Source organism: Camelus dromedarius, chromosome 32, assembly GCF_036321535.1.
Source record: "Camelus dromedarius isolate mCamDro1 chromosome 32, mCamDro1.pat, whole genome shotgun sequence".
Classification (NCBI taxonomy): domain Eukaryota; kingdom Metazoa; phylum Chordata; class Mammalia; order Artiodactyla; family Camelidae; genus Camelus; species Camelus dromedarius.
The window spans coordinates 13,434,697-13,447,112 of NC_087467.1; the positions used below are offsets into that span (position 1 = coordinate 13,434,697).

At 42.0% G+C, this 12,416-nt stretch overlaps 1 protein-coding gene across 4 annotated transcripts in view; it reads left to right on the top strand.

The window, feature by feature from the left end:
- Positions 1 to 12,416, top strand: part of ZNF521 (zinc finger protein 521) — a 262,731-nt gene that overhangs the window by 218,034 nt on the left and 32,281 nt on the right. The gene's annotated exons all lie outside the window — the stretch shown is intronic.

Here is a 12,416-nt window from a genome sequence, read left to right on the forward strand (position 1 = left end):
ATTGCTTTTGTTTTTTAATTTTGGGACTGATCAGAAGTAAGAAAGCTGGACAAGAGGCATGGGTAGAGGAACGGAATGAACTTGAAAAGCTCTCCTTGGTTGCGTGTTGAATTATGTGGGATTACCAAAAAGAGCCAGCCACGTCCCCCTCCCCAGTCTGTTCCTACCTGGCCCATGCTGGACTCAGCATGCCTTACAGCTTGGTGGCTTCCCAAGTCTGCTTTCTCCCTCCCTCAGTGTCTCCCTTCCTTTCTTGTCTTTTTCCTTCCATTCATTCACTCGACAACAGTGAAAAAAACACAATTGCCTTGAGAACAGACCTAGTAAGTGATAAGAAGGATAATCAAGAAGGAATGTATCTTATAGAGGAAATAAGACTTGTATTTATGCTGAGGGAGAATGTGACAAATGCCCTAAGAGTCCCATAAAGCATGGTAGGAATTCAGAGGAGAAATAAACTCTGAGTGAGGGGAAGGGACCTGGCCAGGGACTAAAGCCTGAGGAACAGCAAAAGGTGTGGCAGGTCTTTTCCACAAACACACAGACAGTTGGGTTGAGGAGAAGACAAAGGAGAAAGAAAAATAACCAGTTGTGTCATGGCAATGCCCTGAGAGGAAGAGGTTTTCTAAAGTGGACAACTTAACAGCATTAACATCTTCTGGGTATTGTTTTAAAATTTATCATTACCATATGCTAAGATTTCCTCATAAATATCTGAGTTAAGTTGAAAACCTTAAAGAAAAAATCTCTGTTGGATCTGCCCAAAGGCTCGCGCAGGCCTGGGGGCCTAGTCAGCGCTGCTCCTGCTCCGGCAGCGGCCCCCCTCCGCCTCTGGGAGCAGAGGCCCACCCGCCCCGCCGGCCGCATCCCTAGAGCAGCCGCCGCGTGTCTGCCCTCGGAGCCCCCATCCCGGTTGGTTCTACCTCTCAAGTCCTGCAAGGCCCAGAACTGCTTCGGGGCAGCTAACAGAGCTGACATGGAGGAGAAAGCACTTTCCATGGAGAAGAGGGGGGAGAAATAGAGGGGAGCAAAGTCAGTAAGTGAAGTTTAAAGAGTCAAAACCCTTGATGTAAGATATTCCAGCAAATGAAGTAAACATTTGCTTCATGCTAGTAACAAAAACGACCGATACTTACAGAGCCCTCGTCGTCAGCCAGGCGTCGCGCTGCACACTTGCTGTCGATTATCTCCGTTGCCCCACTGAGTCTCACTTCTCAGCCCTGTGCTGTGGATACTTGGTAGCCCCACTGGCTAGACGTTTTGACGGCGGCAAGGTTAAGTGATGTAGAAGAGATTCCACAGCGTGTTAGGGGCATCCACCACCACCGAGTAATTCCAGAGCCCGAATTTTTAAAGTCACTCCGCCACGGTAAATGGAAAGAGAGGCTTTGCAGATGATGTCTGTGATGACTTCTGTGGACACTGTCTGTCCTCTCCACGGCGGTGGAGGCCCACTGAAGCCTCTGGTAGAGGTCTGTGTTCGCTAACATGCCCACCGAGCGCGTGCCTCATTTATCAGGATTTTGGTAACGTGACAGATTACAAAACTGGACTCAGTAATAATGGCCTGCCGGCTGTCAGAGGTTGAACCCTGTTTTAGAAGATTTTGCTTTTTTGAATTAAGAGGAATTCAGTGGCTGACCATTCAGTTTCTGAGTCTTATCGGAAATGAATATTTAAACAATGCGCAGGGAGGCTTAATTGCGCTTGTGACCTGCTTTCATACATATTTGGGAGGGTAGAGATGGAAATGGAGAACACACAGTGGATGCATTTTACTGCCAGAGTGGAACTTTACAAACGTACCAGGGGACCTTTTGGTAATGTTTGTAATGTGCTGCTATTGTGATTTAGGAAAGAAAAATGCTACTGCTGGGCTTTATTTTCAACGGATTTTTTTTTAAACATCAATTAATGCAATCAAATGTAGTACAGGGAAATCTAACTTTTTATTTACATTTCTGGGGGCCAGGGAGGGCTTGTTTGTTTTTGTTAACTCCAAGCATTTGAGCTGTACAGTATATGGTTTTCTTGGTATTTTCCAGATCAACTCAGTAAGTTATATTTAACAGTCTATGTGAAAATCTCCACACGCAGAAGAGAAAACAGCCTTGTAACTGGTACCATTTGTCAGGAAACAAATGATTCTGCCTTGCTTCACGCAGTTTGAAAATAATGACTTTTTTGGTCTTTAAAAACAGATTTAGTTAATAAAATGATTCATATCGGTTTCCTTACACATACCAGCAAAATTGAAATATGTTATTTCTTCATGAATTAGTCAAATTTTTGAATGCCAGGTTTTGAACTCAATCTTGATAAATCCAAAAGTAATAATCTAAAAAAAAAAAAAAAGAGCATCATATATTTGGCCTTAAACCTTCAAAGGGCACTCAGATAAACCTGTCAGATGATCAGAAAGGTCCAGCTGAAAGTCCGTTTTTCTAATTTTTCCTCCCTTTGTGAATCACTGCCTTAACTAAACAGACATTATCAACACAAGCGGCTGGGTGATCTCCCGTCTTCCTGAGCACAGGGACCCATAGATGATCAAATGGAAACTTGGTTCCATATTGAAATGTAATCATTGTTCTTGCCCCATAATCTGAAGCCTAGACACAGATCAGAACGCAGTTCTACCAGTAACTTCCTACGTAATTTTGAGCAAATCAGTTACACTCTTCCTAGGATTTGGGTTAACCTGGACTAATCCCTGTTATTGAGCAGCTTAACTGAGAATTGAGGTATATAAGCCCACACCACACACACGTTTTGAAAATTGTAAAGTTCACTATAAATATAGTGAGGTGTTACATGTATAATCATCCCCAGGGAGAGGTCAATGAAGAAAAGGTACCACTGTAATCGTCGTAGCACCGACAAGAGCCTCCTTCTTATGGGGCTTTCAAAAAAAAAAGATGGGGCAAGAGAAGCTGAGTCTGAATTGTATAGACGCTTCATTCAACTTGTGCTTAAAAGTCGTGTTGGCCTGAGCACGAAGTATGACCTTTGGCAGCAGATGAGGTAATATGTAGACTTAATCGGGTGAGTTGAGGCCACATTGACTACTTTGATTTGGAATTTCCCTGCCGTTATCATTTTAAGACAGACTTTCTAATATTCATTTCGAAAGAGAGATGCTCAGATTCTAGATGCAGATTCTGTCTCTGTGTGTCACCTGACCACGTTCTCCTTTCTCAGGCTGTTCCCTTTTGAGAGGGTGTCCACCTGCGTTGCGGGTGCCATGAGGTAGAGTAACAAGGCTCAGAATGGCCTGGTCTGGCCGAGATGCCAGCCTACTGCTTCATCAGTAATGCAGCTCACTCAAAAGGGTAATGTCATAGGTACTCTTATTCTCTGAGGCTTTGTTTTACTTTTAGTTCTTTGAAGTAGCTGGACCAATATTTAATTAAGGAAACTTCTCTTCCCATTATGAGGAAGAAAATTTTATTTTGTTACTGGGCATTTTTCTCTAAATATAAGTATCTATGCAGGGTCAGTTATTGTGACTGGTTGAAAATATGCTAAAAATAGGGACATACTGTACTCCTTTCTGCACATTCATTCCAGGCTAACTGTATTTACCCACTCTCATGTTAACTTCTGATCTGTCTTCCCTCCAGTATGCAGAGAAAGGAGAACTTTGTTCATTGTTGGTTCACATCAGACTATTCGCCTCCGTCTTACCCAACAGTTATTCTCCTACAAAATTATACACTGTATTTACTTTTCTCCAGATTGTCAAATATCAGAACTCTCATGCTAATCTCTGTCTTTAAGAAACCAAACACTGCTATTGCGTTTTAGAAGCAAAGGAAGAGTAGGAGGCCAAAACATCAGAATAGGTCACCTTTCATCCTGGAATTTTACGTTTTCCTTTACTAATGATGAAACTGATAAGTGCTAAATATGATTTGCTTTTGGAAAGGACATAAATTTTAGAGTTATGAGTATCAGATTTCTGCTTAGGTTGCTTAAGACAGCATTGTAATTCTATGCGGACAGCATCCCATCCTGCAGCGGGGCAAAGCAGAGCTTTTAAATATGTAAAATGTGTAAGGCCACTGATAGATTTTTAAAAATATTTTATTTACTTATTATTGTATTATTTAATTGTTTTTATTTTGGCAGGGCAAGGGGAGCAATAATTAGGTTTATTTATTTTTAGAGGAGATACTGGGGATTGAACCCAGAACCTCGTGCACATGCACGCTACCACTTGAGCTATACCCTCCCCCTTGGTAGATATTTCAGTGACTTTTTTTCCAATAGATTTCCTTTTGTGCTAGGAAATTATCAGCCTTCTTTATATTTACAGAATATACAGTATTTAAATATTTAAAACAGCCCGTGAATGAGCTGGTTCAGGTTTTAGAAAAATTGTCATAAAGACAGAGGATTAAAAATTTATTGTGCCCAAAGCATCTTTATAATTTGGCATTATAGTCTTAGAAATATTTAATAGCTTTGCAGAAGGTAATATAAGGAATTACTATCCAAGAAAGTTGCTATCCTTAATTATTGTGTCTCATTCCTCATTTAACAGATACACTTATTAACTAATCCATGGTTTTTGTTAGGCCCATTTCATAGTCTTTAGCTTTGGTTTTTGACTTAACAAAACACCTAAGAATATCTGCTTCTTCACCGTACTTCCAAGCTCAGTAGAAGTAAGACAGAAATCTTTGTAACAATGTGAATCTGTCAACTGTCCTTCCTTCCTTCGTTCTTTCCTTCCTTCTTCCCTCCCTCCCTCCCTCTCCCACTCCCCCCAACCCTTTTGTCTCTTTCTTTTTTTCCATCTCAGTAGATAATAACTCTCTCCTGACTGACAGGAAACAGACAGAGGAGATAAGAATGAGTATGATTCATTGGTATGCCAGTAACATCTTGGCTTCAGCATATAGTGTCTAGATGTGCTGGTGAGTCCAGAATGATACCCAAGAGAGAAACGTAGGTTAGGAACATATCGAACTAACTTGTTTTCCGTACGTAAGTACGGCATTGGATTTTCAGTAAGCCACACACTTAGGATATGCATGGAGTCCCAGTTTCTTCCCAAATACTCCATTTTGTACAATATCGGGGGATGATTCAGGCACTTAAAGAAGTGTAATTAGCTACAGGCAGAAGAGAATTGAGGAATCAGTCTTTGTTTCTGAATAATGATGATTCCATAAAGGAGAGCCTCCAGCCCAGTCTCCACAGGGTTTCAGGTGACAGTTTAACTGAATCGCTGGTGACTGCCCTGGGAGCAGGCAGCAGCCTTCAGCCGTGATGCCTTCAGCGTCGTAAGCTGTATAATCACGAGTGTTCCTTTCACACTGACGGCTCAGCCCAGAGCGCTTTACCAAGGAACGTGTTCCAAGAGCCTCCGCAGAATCGGGAGATACGGGGAATTTAACTTTCCACTCCCAACAGGTGCTGCGTATCAGCTAAGGCCCTGCCTTCCTGAAGGGAGAGGAGGGCGTTTGCAAGGGCAACAGACCTCAATGGTGCGCACCTAGTTGGTCAGGGAATAGGAGACGATGCGGCCTGGAATCCATTCAGGCTTTGTCTTGTTGGGGAGCCAAGGAGTGACCAGGTGGTGTGGAAATATAAATAGCTCTTTGCACTTCAGTGAGAGATCCAGAGTGACGAGAACTTTTGCTCTGCATAACTGATGACTTAAATTGCTGTAGTTCAGAGGGAGGAAACTTTTTTGAAATGAGGGATTGGCGGGACAGTGCAGTACTAGAATTTAGGAACTCTGAATTCTGGTGCTGGCCATGACCAAATGCTTTACCATGGTGGGTGCATCAGTTAATATCTCTAGTCTCCATTTTCTCACCTTTTCAACAAGTCTTTAGTTAATTAGATTGTCTCCAAAGGCCCTTCTAACCTTTATCAAACATTTCAGCATTTAGCCAAATATATACATTTACCCTTTCCTTTTTCCTATACATTCCTAGTTTATTGCTTCTCCTCCATTTTACATGGAGAAAAAAAACAAAACCACAGCGTTCTGGGATCTTTGAAAACATTTAAGCCAACAAATACAGTTTGGGGAGGTATTTATTGAAAGGAGAAAGCCAGATCGTGGGCAGCCGGCTCTCCTGCGCCCTCACAATCCCATTTCCCATATCACTTTTCAGGTTTCTCTGAGCATCGGGGGCGCTATTTGTTTTTGTAGGGATGTTAATCACCTTACAGGAGTTTTATGTCGTCCTCTATTTTTCTTCAAGCACAAAAAGCTTCAGCGGCAATAGAGTGTGGAAGAAGAAACTGTACGTAGATTCACACACTGTACTTTTTTTCTTTTAAGTGTGTTGTTGCAGGTTTTTTTCTTTGCTAATATATTTTGACACCTTATATTTGTAACCCGCTGTCCTCTTTAATTGCTTATTGTTATTAATTACGTAGTGGTAACGTAGTTAGCTGCTTGAGCCACTTGGCTGTGAAGAAATTCATTTGTCATTATTGCCGTTGGAGCTACGGGAAATCACCAGCATTCTATCCAGAGATGAATGTTTTTGAGCTCACAGCCAGTCAGAATCTGAACACGGGTCAGATCCTCAAGGGTTTTCTTTCTGCCACTGCCCTTCGGTTCTCCTGGTCCCTGTGCCGAGGACCTTCATTTTCTCTTATCTTTCATTTTCAGTCCTTGATTTGCTGCTCTTCCAGTGACGTTTGTATATTATTTTCAGCACTCCATTTGGTGGCCTGTCCCAACTGTTCCCTGTATTTTCTCCTCAGGTCCCTAACTGTACATGGTTCTTCCTAGAGTTTCTTTGATAATGTGAATAACATTGCTGCCTTTACAACTCTGTTACATGCAATTTTATTTTAAATCATGAATGAAGACTGGGCATTGCTTTAAGCCACATCTTGCAGTGAAACTGATCATTATGCCTTCTACTCACACTACAAATAATCAGATGTATTTAGGTTCCCAAATTAGGAAGCTGCCGGTGGAATGAATGCGTGAATGAATGAATGAAGTCCATACGCAAACATGGGGATGTGTACTTGAACACACTCCGCTACTTCCGATGTCTGTAGTTCCTTTAAATCTGGGCTTAATTTAGAATTCATGACCCCACAGCTGCGTGTGCCACAGAACAGCCAGGCCAGCGAGCTCCTCTGCCTTCTGGCAGCATGACATTAAATTCACACTAGTTAAGCCAACTTAAATTGAGCCTCCTTGAACCTTCCTAAATAAAACTAGTGGCCTTAATTACAATCGGGCAATTTAAAGGTTATGGAGCTCTAACTAGTACTGCAGTCTATCACTTTAATAATGCACAGGAAAATTTCTCTGAGGGGTGGCATCGTTTGATTAGAAGAATTCCAGTTTCACAGCACATTTCCAATAAACTGTTTTAGAAATCTTACTGCATTTATTACACCATTGCCTTTTTTTTTTTTATTCTTCAAGGCCAAGTTTCTGAGGTCACACCAACAGAACAATGAAAATGTGAGTCATTTGCAAATAACGTGCAGTATTGTGACTTTTTTGCATTGCTGCTTAGGACCTTCTCAGGATTGCCACAGGCAGAGTGAAGGGCGCAGGATAAGGCCCCTTGGAAATCTGAGGGTACTGCCCCCACCTTCGACCCTCATGCCTCACTGTAGATTAGCCTTGTGCTCTGGTGTTTTATCCTGATCCTGAACACCACGGGTTAGGAGAAAAGATGTCATCTTTGCCATAAGTCATCAATAATACAAGTTTCTTAGAATGATAATTAGCTTTGGAAATGCCTGGAGGGTTTCTCGTCTTAAATCTATGGGCACCAAAAACCCCATGGTTGTTGAGATCTGCAGTCGTCACCAAAGCTGGTGAACCTTGTTTCTTTTGTTTGATTTGGGGTTTTCTGTTTTGGTTTTGGTTTTTTGTTTTTAAATCATCAGCAATAGCAACCTATGCCTTCTAGCGAGAATAGACAGATTTTCAATGTCGAGAGACTTTCTCCTCCAGATAACTAGTGGCTTTATGCCAAGAAGAAGATAAGAAAAAAAGAAAAGGAAAGGAAAGGAAAGGCCCCGACTCTGGCCATAGACTCAGCACAGAACACAAAGACACACATGCTGAGCGCCGTGGCCGGCGCGTGGCCTGCGCGGCCGGCCCCTGCTGCGCGGGATTCCTGTTGACTGCTGCACCTTCGCGGCTCTCCAAGGTGTTTTCCCGACAGATTTATCTGTAAAACAGGTTACACTTAGTCTGTGCTGCATGAACTACCCTCTTTCAATTTCTCCAATTTGTGTGGGGTTTTTTGTATAGTACACCTATGCTTCCACCAGTGTCGAAAGCCCCTGATGTGAGGGCATTAATAGCAAGTAATTAATGGCAAACGAGAAATTTTAAGCAAAAAGTGTAATAAATGCATATATCTGGTTTAACCAATCAGTTAAAAGAACAGAGCATCGTAATACAAGAATGCATAACTATTAATAATAATTGCTTAAAACGTGACCTATGGGTCATGGATGTATGACTTGAGACAAATGAAAGATAATTATCCCTTCTTTCGTATGGTTCTCTTTTTTTTTCTATTTCAGAAATCGCATAATAACACTTTTCCTCTTGAAATAAGGGATAAGTTTTGACTGATAAGTTTCCTGCCAGAGATAAGCTGGCAAATAAGATAGTTACAGTGTCAATGCTTTATCTGCCAGAGCATTTTAGTCTTCTTTTGAAAAATAATGAAGGCAAGCAGCATAAGGTGAATTTGGCTAGTCCAAATTTGTCACATGCAAAAGGTTTAATGTTCAAGGGACTGGAGCAAACTTGTAAAATGATAAATAATAAACATTGTTTTGGTGTTAGTCTTGGCATTTTGTTCTGGTGAAATTAGAGATAGGACTAGCTAAGTACATATTTCCTACAGATTCAATAATAATTATTGAGTCTCAACTATGAGCCACGCACTGTTCTAGGTACTTGGCAAACATCAATACGCAAAACAGATAAATGCCCTTGCCCTTCTGAGACCTGCCTTGTAGCGTGAATTGATGATAACCCCAAACTGAGTTGTTGGCACTCTCCTGGTACTAAGGTGTCCGGGGCCAGCACCTGCCTCTCTCTAATAGGCAGAGCCAGAGCTGGAACGTATTACTGAATTGGGAAATTGGGAGCACGTTATTTCCAATCGTGTTGTATGTGAATTTTTTTTTACACTATTTTGTGTGCCCACAAACTTTCTGTCAAGGCAGAGACCAGAGCAGCACTAAAGATCAGGTGACAAAGCTTCATGAAAGAAAAGGTTTACTTTCATATATTCAAAGTAAGGGGGGAAATGGACTGTTCAAATAAACTGGACCCCTTGCAGTGGAATACAGTGGCATATAGTAAAATCAAAGTCATATACAATAAGCTAATATTTTAAAAACAATTCTAATTTTTTAAAATATATTTTTAAATGATATCTATAATTTTTGTTTGGGTTTTTTTTTTTTTGGAGGTAGAGGGTGGAGGTAATTAGCTTTATTATTTATTATTATTTTTTTAATGGCGGCACTGGGGATTGAACCCAGGATTCCCTTCATGCTAAGCGTGCTCTCCACCACTGAGCTGTACCGTCCGCCCAAGTAACCCTAATTTCTAAACAGAACTAGAGACTATGTCAGACTGGTTGGTCTCCATCCTCACCCCCGCCCCGTTCCCCGCCCTCGCTTTTCCAGAGCGAGCAGTAGTTTTAACTAAGAAACATGTAGTACTTTCTTCTTTTCTTGGTTGAGAACTTTTTCCTTGGGGGATGGGGTGAGGGGAGCTCATTGGGATTTTATCAGAGCCTTTCCAAAACCTGATGTTTGAGGTGTTTTTAATAAATATATTCGAATCCCAAAGTTTTGCCTTTAAAGCTGCTTGCCAGCATTGTATCAAACATACTCTGAGACTCCAGCCAGGGGGCCCATGTTTAGATTAGAAAAGTAAAGAAAAGGGTGCAGACCTGAGGGTGCCTACGTCCCTGTAGCTCAGGTCTGAAAGGCGTGTTTAGTCTGTGTTCTCAGCCCTAATTCCAAACTTGGGCCAAAGTATCGCTACTAAGTCCCCACAGGTGGAAGGAAGCCACCTTTTTAGTGGGTTGTTTGTTTTATTGTGTACTATTTGAACAGCATTCCAGTGTTTTCTCCTACAACAGAATATTCTAATAGCCGTTCCCCACAACTGATAATAATAGCCAAGGAACTGGACGATATTGCATCTCAGAGCATCTAAAATCCCACTGCCTGCCTCTCCCATCCCAGCCCACCTGGACCTCCTGCTAGTTTCCAAGCTGCTGGTGTTTATGGGGCTCTAGGCAGCCCCTGGGCTCTTTAAAATCTGCTGGGTACAATGCAGCCTACCCCAGCTGAATCATTTCCTGCTCCAGCCCTGCTGATAATGAGAAGTTCAAGACAGGAAATAACCGTGTCAGTGTCAGTGGCTCTGCTTATAAAGTCCAAAAGCATCCTAGCCTTTAGACCATTGGCCAGAAGCAGGTAGTAACTGAGTTCAGTGCAGACCTGCACCCTGTAGGTCTCCTTGAAGTAAGATTCTGGCTGAGATACGTGGGCTGTTTATCATTTTGCTTTCCTTGACATGCCCAAGGGTTAGGCACTTTGTGCGTGGATAGTCAAAGCTGAGGTGCCTGGTGCTCACTGACTCTTAGAATTCCCAGTGCCCTTTGTCTCTTAATGGGAGTCTCATGCTTGTAACCTCATACCCCTCTCCTGTGTGGCACAGAAATACTGACAGTGCCAGACTTTCCCATATTGCCAGTGAGCAAAATCCAAGAAGGTGCTCTGTCAGTCTTCAGGCAACATTCATTTTCACGTCGCACTGTGGAAAAGGATAGGGCAGAACTTTTCAGCTCGTGTAAGGAGAAGGTTCACACGGTGTTCAGTACTCGCCAATGCTGCTTTTTTTTTTTTTTTTTTTTTTTACTTTGGGGGCTTAATGACTAATCTACCGGCAGACTTGGAGGGCTGAGTAATATTCTCCATTGCCAAATCAGCACCTCGGTGTGTTTACATTACAGTTGTGAAATATGTGCCGCATAGAACGCAACAAATTATGGTGACCCGAGCGCTATGGACCTAGAAAGATGTGATGCTGTGTGCATGGCAAATTACAGTACAGTCTGCCTATTTTTCTACTCCTAGTTTCTAGGGTGAGCCAGCGTAGCCGAGGGGTGAGTTTTGTCATATGCGGCTTTTCTTTGTTACTCCTCAGACCCCTAGCTTATAAATGTGTGCTTGGAAATTAACTCAGGGAAGAGGAGAAGCGAAGTAAAGGGTTGGGGGTTGGGAATTGGTTTAGGGCATAGTTTCCTTGGATTTAAAAATATATATAAGGATATAGTGGTACACACATTCGAACTGGAAAAATTACAACTGCAGGGCATTGGATTCCTCTGCTTGGATTCCGAGGGCAGAGTTTACTCTCACTCACATCAGAGCTTTTAAGTCTGGCCCCTGCCACGTGATGATGCACCAGGAGAGGTTTATATCTTTGGACTTTAGCCTATAGATTTATGCAGTGGAAGAAGCTGGAGGAACCTTCTGGCCAGTCTCCAGGGTAAATGAGAGAAGGAGTTCTACTTATAAACTGTTACAAATTGGTCCTCAGTAATGGCTGCAGTGTTGATCAGATGATATTAGGGGTCCCCCAGTGATTCCTGGGATAACAGCTGCATGTAAGTCAACCACTGAACATTTGCTTGTAGCTGCTCAAGGTTTTTGTTTTTATTGAAGGAAAAGGAGTATAAACATGGGACACAGTCTGGAGGCTGCTTAAAGGGTTTCTCTTGTTTAAAGCTTATAGTGAAATGTCAGTGTCTTGTATTCAGTTAACAGTTGCCATGTTGGAGCTTAGAACGTGGGTTGTGTTTGGGCACCCAAATGGTAACAATTACTTTTTTCAGTTACAAAACTGGCTGATTGATAGTTGTGTTCATCAAGGTTTTATAAATTGGAGAGACAGAAATAATCATTCCCCCTTGAACTGGCCTTAGACAAACAGATTTTGTTCTTCTAGCACCTGATTGTAGCAAATGGTTCTCACGTTCCCTACTAAGGCAATGAGGTTGTATTGCAATTATGTATTCAGACTCTTCCCTTTGAAACATTTAATATTGGAGTAAATATTTACGTTAGCATCAGTCTCTTCTATGTAGATTTGATTCCTGTTTACATTTATGTTCACACTTAAATGAAGATTAACAAATGAAATAATTATTTTAGCTGAAATTGACATACACGTGAAATTATTTCTCAATTATACCCAAGCCATTGCTGATCATGCTTTAAAGTGGCTGACCAGGACAGGAAGTCGCTGGCTGCCAAGACGTTCTCAGCGGTAAGAGCTTCCCTCTTGCCTTTCCTGACACTGGACCCCGGTGCTGGCCATGTGCGTGCTCCCCTGCTCTGGTATACGAGAGAGAGGGGGTTTCTGT